Source organism: Acanthaster planci, linkage group LG10 (assembly GCF_054643075.1).
Source record: "Acanthaster planci isolate LZ-2023a linkage group LG10, COTS_SCS, whole genome shotgun sequence".
Lineage (NCBI taxonomy): Eukaryota > Metazoa > Echinodermata > Asteroidea > Valvatida > Acanthasteridae > Acanthaster > Acanthaster planci.
In genome coordinates this window covers 17311116-17318536 of record NC_141786.1, presented here as the reverse complement: position 1 = coordinate 17318536, position 7421 = coordinate 17311116, and the positions used below count along the sequence as shown (strand labels likewise).

Genomic DNA, 7421 nt, shown 5'->3' with positions numbered 1-7421 from the left:
CTCGATTGCTTCAGACAGACAAAGAAAGATACCCCTGTAAAGGCTAGCTAGAGTTAAATATACGAACACCACGTGACACCCTGCGACAGAAACCCTTGGTCTGAAAATTTCTACGTGTTTTCTTTATTAAGGACTCAACTTTTTCTGGACATGCTTTGGTTTATGAAGGCTAATTGGTCTCTTTAGGGAATAATGGTGTCCGTACTTGGAACTCTTCCCCTATAAATTTGAACAAAGGTTTCCACAAACCTTACTGTTCCTGGAAGTAACCTCTCCTCACAAAACTAACACTCTGCATACTGTGGCCATGTACACGATGTATCGCACATTGCTCATGCACAGCGTCTCAAACATTCGGCTCAACCGCGAATAATGTGTAATAATTAATTTTTTTATGCATTTTGAATCTAAATACATGCATTCTTGTCTTTTAAGTATAGCAATTTACTACTAATGTGTCTTTGTAGGGCGATGTTGAAATAAATGTGTCTGCAAATCGAATACTTACTGGGAGTGTGGCAAGGCGCGTGCTGTCATACTCCTGTAATTATTCCCCGCAATGACCTATTAGCCATCAGAAAGCAAACACAACAAACAGAAAAGTTCAATTTCGAAGGGAAAAAAACAAGTCCTTTACTTCGAAAACACAGGAATTTTCTGAAGAGTTCCATAGGGTTTGTGCACAGGGTGTCAAGTGGTGTCCTTATGTGGACCCCCCTGCCAATCAGAAAACCACTCGGACTACACAGTAGGTAGCTAAATTAGAGACCTGGCAAGTACACCATCACGGACGCGAATACATACAACCAGATATAGATTCCTAACTGTGAAATTACTATAGTCAGGTTCGTTGTCTGTCATCAGTTGTCGTACAAGTGCAAAAGCAGTCACTTTTGGTTCAAGGTCATATATACTTACCAAATTGCGTGCGCTTTCCCTTTTAAACAGAGGGTTGTGGAGCCATTTTGTGGAGGATTTTTAAAGAAAGACTGAAAGTTTATCCTTTGGCAAATAAATACTTGCAGGGTCCTAAAAGTAAGGATTGAACCAAAGTAGATGTGGCATCTCCAATTCTCAATTTATGAGGCTGTTGACTTTTTAAGATAAAATTGGGATGGAGTGTAAATATCTATCCCAGAATCCCTTAAATTAGAGCTACTGAGGATTGGGGGAATGATTTAAATTTTTATTTTGTCAATTTACAGATGATTCGTGTGCACCTTGATTTCAATAGGTGAGGGAGACTGGAAGCAACACTCCCACAGAGAGCCCACATAGAGCCCGCCAAGAGCCCACACAGAGCCCACAAAGAGTCCACGTAGAGCTCGTATGAAGAATGTTGCAGTGAAGATGCCTGCATAATAAAACTCAATGCAACAAGATTCTACCATTTGAACTGGAAGTGAGATAATGGACCTTACGATCAAACAAGATCGTTGCACTTGCCATAATCCAGCGTTAGCCTGCCACATTGAACGAATTGAATCTGATATTGGCTTATTTCTAAAATAAAAGCCAGTTCTGATCTTTCTGATATACTGACTTGCAATGCATCAATTGAGGGTCATGTCAGTAAATAGTATTTTGAGATCATTTCCTCATAGCCATGAAAACAATCCCATCAGTCACCCTCCATAAGCCATATTAACCTCAACCAACCCTCAACCACCAAAACGTGTAGTAAATAACAACCCCATTAACCATAACCATTTACCAAATGAACCTCAACCAACCGTCAACCTTGAACAGTAAATAACCCCGATAACCATAGCCATTTACTATGTTAACTTAGCCAACCACTTACCATTAACAAAAATTAACGATTCCATATACGGCTTAAACCCCAACTAACCCCCAACCATTAACAAACAAATAACCACAAGCCATTACCCCCTATTAAATCATTTGCCAGTAAACCATTTCTTAATTAAAATGAGGAAAATGATCGATCAAAATGCTGTAAAAGACATTAAAAATACACGCAGTTTATGTACTTCACTACGCAAACTGTGCTCGTTTGTAAAATAATCAACAGCACGTTTGTTAAATTTGTCATAAATCAAATTTCAAACACGTTTTTTGGAAATCTTGTAAATGCCGAAACCGGGTATTTTTTTTGGGGGGGGGTTTCTTTCAAGCCCGACCTTGAATCAGTTCCAGGAGGTTTCTTGGATAAAATAAATACATAGTCTTCAACGAACGTGGGAATTCAACATTATCTGCCGCAGAGGTCTCTGAGCCTTGACTTTGACTTTGAGAGATGAAAAGGGAGGAATTTATGGACATGACACAAGCCAGTGATTGAATAGAGAAAGCTGTCTTGAAGAAAACAGAACAGTGTCAGTGAGGAAAAGATGGAGAGGATTCTGAATGATGTACTGGAAAGATTGGCTTATGTCTGGAATCGGTCCCACTGCAGCTATTGTCGTTCAACTTGAAGGAATATCCATAGAGGTGAGAATTACTCATTACAGATATTCAGTCTTTTTATAGCACTTCACCCAGAGATTCTGTAGATTGAGTTTCTAAGAACTGTACCCGTAGCAACCAAACTACTACACCTGTATCGACTAAAGAACTGGCCGCATGACCGCTGGTGTTATGAACAAAATTCCAAACTCATGTATGTGGCACATTTTGTACACTCTGGTTCAGAGCTTCGTGTGAGCTAACTTGTCTCAAAAAGAGGTCGTTTGAATAAGTGCTGGTAAATTTTCCACTGATTTCTGATTTAAATAGACCTACTTTTAATATATAAAATTATCAGTCACTGCTTCAATCAATCCGAATCTGTGGTAAAAGTGTTGTGCAACAAGTGACTGCTGAATTTTCTTGTGGTGCAGGAAAGCGAGCCTCCTGATATCGGCTGATCCATTTAACATCGTTTTCTAAGGTCAAGCTGTCGTTATCATTTGATGACAAATGAAGTAAAATACCATCAAATGCACTCTAAGCACTTAAATGTACCCATGTTCTCTTTAATCAATCATTGACATTACTTCCTTGATTCCTAAGCGGGTATTTAAGTTATTTACTTCCTCATTAATGTCTGTTAATGTAAAGTGAATGCTTTTCGTTTCTACAGGGACCACATTCTACTTTGACGAGTAACCTGAATCAGTGGAGGCAAAGAAGCTGGAAATTTGGTACAAGGTAAGTTATCACCAAAAGACCCTGCTTGTCTAAACCAATTTGTCCATCGCGCCATTGAATATACATTTTACTTTTCAATGTCTCAATGCTTGATTGACTTTGCTTGATTTTGCAGGATTCATCCGATGTGGGACAAAGGGGATTGTTGGTCGAAACGGTACAAAAGGAGATGGGTCATCCCAAGTAGAGGCCGGGGAATTCAAGACTTGCATGTTCATAAGGTGAGGTAACCATTTCTTACAGGCGTGAACATGCACAAGAACCCCGGATCATAGCAACTAGGCCTGGTAAAGTAGCCCCTCGTTTTTTGTCTAAGCAAAGTTGAAACCTCTTTTTCAATTTTGCTTTTTGAACCATTTGGGGAGTCTGAAAGCATTGAAAGAAAGTCTCTTGAGAACATTTTTCTAATATTTTCCCATGTTTGGTGACAAGTCCACAACTTTGCCAAGATGCCAATGGCGGAAAAAAAATGTTTTATTGAAATTGATTTTGAAAACTTTCTGTAGAATTCAAATCGATTTTCTGATGTTTGCCAAGGTTCCTTTTTAGCAGTGAAATGGGTCATTTTAAAGTCAGTTAGTATTTTCCCAGAATGGTTCAACTACATGTTGTGATTGTGCGGGGTGGTGGTCTCTCACAGGTCATCGGCTCAAATTGAGCATTTCCTGTAAATTTGACTTTGTAAGGACTATGGGATCATCTATATCCCGATGTCCTCAAGACGGGTGATGGGATCTTCTATATCCCTACATCCCCAACGCCAAGACCAGCGGGACTGTGGGATCTGCTATATCCCTATGTCCATCCGGGGGCGGATCTTGGGTGGCTATAAAAGGAGGAAAACTTTAACTCAGCTCCTTGGGGAGCTTGCATGTTAAAATTATATCAAGCTTCATATGTCATGAACTTCTCTTTGAGAGAAAAAAGAAATGGTATGATTGTCATAGCAACAGCATCGAATATCTCCTTTTTGTATGAAAAGGAATTGGAAATGGATGGTCACAGGGACACATTAAGTGTAGAGTAAGGTTTGGAAACTTAATTGCCCCTGGATCCGTCCCTGCTGCAAGGCTCCAAGGTCATCTCTAGGGCATACGTAACTTCCCCAGGGATTTTTGTTAGCAGTGAAATGCAACATTTCACTATAGGAGTTTTTTCCCTTTTAGCTCAGTGAGATCGCTTATATCTCTCTGAGAAGTGCAGAGACTACGGGATCCCCTATATCCCTATGTCGTTAGGGCTTAGGTGGGTGCGGTGATCGATATGAAATTGGAACTCGCTCCAGTCGGAGTCCTGGGGGGTTCCAATGCGAGATGTGCGAAACCTAAGGGGTTAGGCGTGAGCTCCTTGCGCGCCGTCTAGCCCTACCAACGTTTTTGTTAGCCGCAAAAGATGCAGGTAGTTGTGTTCCTCGTGTTGAGGGCCGCGGACTTCTTCCATAGGGGCATGGCCCTGTTATCATTGATGGTTAGCAAGGGCGCTGGTACGTCCTCTCATCTCCCGGGGATGAGGGGGCGCGCGTGAGTAGGCAAGGGCACTCTCCTTCGGGAGGGCGGACCGGACAGTGGCAGATGGTGCCCCTGCGGCCACAGGGTAACACCAGTCTGTCCAGCGATGGGCCCGCTAATTGCCGAAAGCGTGCGGGGCTGGTATCCTGGGACCTTCACGTGGTGGCCCTGTTTTCACTAACCTTACCAGGATATTCACTTTACTTCAGCATCAAAGGTGAGCATGTGACTACTCGTCAAAGTAATTTATCGAGACAACTTTCTTTGTTCTTTTGCTTATCATCAAAAAATTGTTTAAAGTAAAACTTTATTCCAGAATTGGAATAGTGAACCCTGCGAAAGTGGCATTCGTTGCCCATCGACACACCTTGACAATACTGAATTCTTGCTTCGTTCCTTGAGACCGCTGACTGTAAAGCTCTCTACTTATTCAAAAGTTATTTTTTTAAAAATCAGTCTCTACAGAGAAAACCTACAGACATGATTAATTCTCAAAATGTAGTGTCTAAATTTTCAAAAATCTTCTGTGAAACCATAATCGAAAGAAAGAAAATGTGCTCAAGTTGAAATGCCTTTCACTCAGAAAGTTCTTTTTCATTATGACAGACAGTGAGGAACTATGAGGTGATACACGATGGACGAAGTGATCCTCTACCTTCGTGCTGGTATGTGATTTTGTCATTGTGAATTGCAACTAAGTCACAGTTGCTGGCGTCTTGCTCCCCCATTCCAAAGAAAAAACATATCATTATGCCTCCAACTGCTCTCTGTTTGTTGCTCATTTATGCACAAATTTCCACCTAAATTTCCTTAAACTTAAAGTGAAGTGGTATTCCTCAGTCTCAGCAATATTTACCAAATCATTTGATCATTTTGTGCCCCCGAAATAGTTGTCTTTGTAGGAGGTGAGCAATTTTACGTTTGTCTTAAAATTGAACTTTGATCAAAGTTTTTAATGACTTACTAAAAAGGCAACAATAAATCAAAAAAATTTCATCCAATCAGACAGGTGAATTTCTTCTGAGGATGTGTGAGCTTTTCTTTTGTTTGTTTTTAAAATTAAATTGTCACTTTTTCTTACGAAGATGGCGGAAGACCTTTGGCTTTGAGACTAGCTTCCTTGTTGGGTAAAGCGGCAAGAGGCCAGATACGTTCACTGACCGATGAGGCCCGTGATTACCATGGTAACACCAAGGCAAAGGCTTGCAGAGTGGATTCAGTGGTATGTACGTTTTATATTGCTCAAGTATTAAGGGGTTTTGGGCAGAGTGAAAACAATAAATTTCACCATCCTCAGGATTCCCTTTACCCGCAGTGGCCGCTTTTCGGATCTTTTATGGCTCGGGGGTCATTGTTGAAGGCACTTTACGTTTTTTCTCGCAACATGTGATAACTGTTCACGAGTTAAATCCATTCATTTAGACACGATATCAGTAAAAAGGTAGCAGATTCAATTATTTCTTGGACTAATTGAAATGTCATGACCCAAAAAGTTCCCCCTACTTAAGAAAGGAATGAGCATATTTAATATCTTGCAGGAGTATTGAGCCTCCTCTATAAATTGAAAAGTAACTTCTTGTAGTTCCATATTGTTGTAGTGAATTGTTCTTTTCATTTTTGATACATGTATCTGGTCAGTCCATGTGCGCCAACCGAAGAAAATACGTGGATGCTATGCAGTGGGTTGAGCATGTGCTGGGTAATGAATATCACCGATGATGTCTCCATGGCAAACAAAATACATTATTAATTTCGGAAGTTTCAAATTGATGTAATCTAGAAGTAGTATTTGCGAGAATTTTTGACTAATTTGTTTACGTAAATGTTACGTCCATTATTTGATTAGATTCTCATGTGATGAGTATTAACATTCTCTTACCTTATCCTATCAGACAATGTGTTACAATTAGAGCATGGTTACAGCATAAACCTTCTCTAAAAAGACAATAGGGCGGATAGGAATGTTTTTCTTGAATACCTTGAAAGTAACATCTAGTGGTGGTATTTCAAAATGGGGATCAACACTTGAGGCAAATAACCAACAAACAAAATTAAGATTTTTTCGAGAGGAAAGCAGTTTGAAATTGAGAACCCAGAAGTTTCAAAAGACCAGCATTCAGTAAGCGTGTCATATTTTATTATTCTGTAAGTAATGTCCACAATGAATCATAGACACAGTATGGGATAATAGTTTCGTGAGCGTTTAATTTACGAATTTATCCTGGCAGTTTTCTGGATACAATCTAGAGTTTCAAGAGAGGGCCTCTTACAGGATAAGGGACAAGCGTTTGTTGTAAAAATATACTAAAAGTCAGACGATGAATTTGAGATGTTTTTGTACTATGTAGTTATTAGTCATTTTTCGTCTCTGATTTTCAAATTAAAGTGCCAAATTTAGTGGTGTCGAGCGCAGTCAATAAATTCTCAGTAATGTCTTTTAACAAGTTACATTTTCTTGTTTCTTACCGTGTTTCACAGTTTGTAGTAAAGTCCCACCGCAAATCTGTTTTAATCTCAATTGGAACCTAATAAAACTAAAAAAGTTGACGCACACACATGTACATGGAATCCAATCAAGCTGAGCACAGACGAAAAACTTTGGGAGGCCCTTGGGTCTTAACTTACCTCCTTTTTCTCCGAATAAAAAAATGCTAATTAGTTTTTGATCATCAGGTCAATAGAGGGGGCAATTGAATTTTTTTACAAAATTAGTACATTTCCCTAGAGGGCGCCATACTCAAATTGCACCCTGTTCATTGG

General features: G+C 39.8%; 1 protein-coding gene and 1 long non-coding RNA gene across 11 annotated transcripts in view; one reads left to right on the top strand and one right to left on the bottom strand.

Annotated features, from left to right (window-relative positions):
• The window catches only part of LOC110989205 (cell adhesion molecule 3-like), a 161793-nt gene that overhangs the window by 83240 nt on the left and 71132 nt on the right, over positions 1-7421 (bottom strand). The gene's annotated exons all lie outside the window — the stretch shown is intronic.
• Positions 4796-7109, top strand: LOC147797903 (uncharacterized). 2 transcript variants are annotated; one of them, XR_015427030.1, is made up of 4 exons: positions 4796-4878; positions 5268-5326; positions 5747-5883; positions 6300-7109. It is a non-coding gene; the product is annotated as an uncharacterized LOC147797903 (long non-coding RNA). The 2 variants fall into 2 exon arrangements; XR_015427031.1 differs by having other exon boundaries at positions 4802-4878; positions 5272-5326.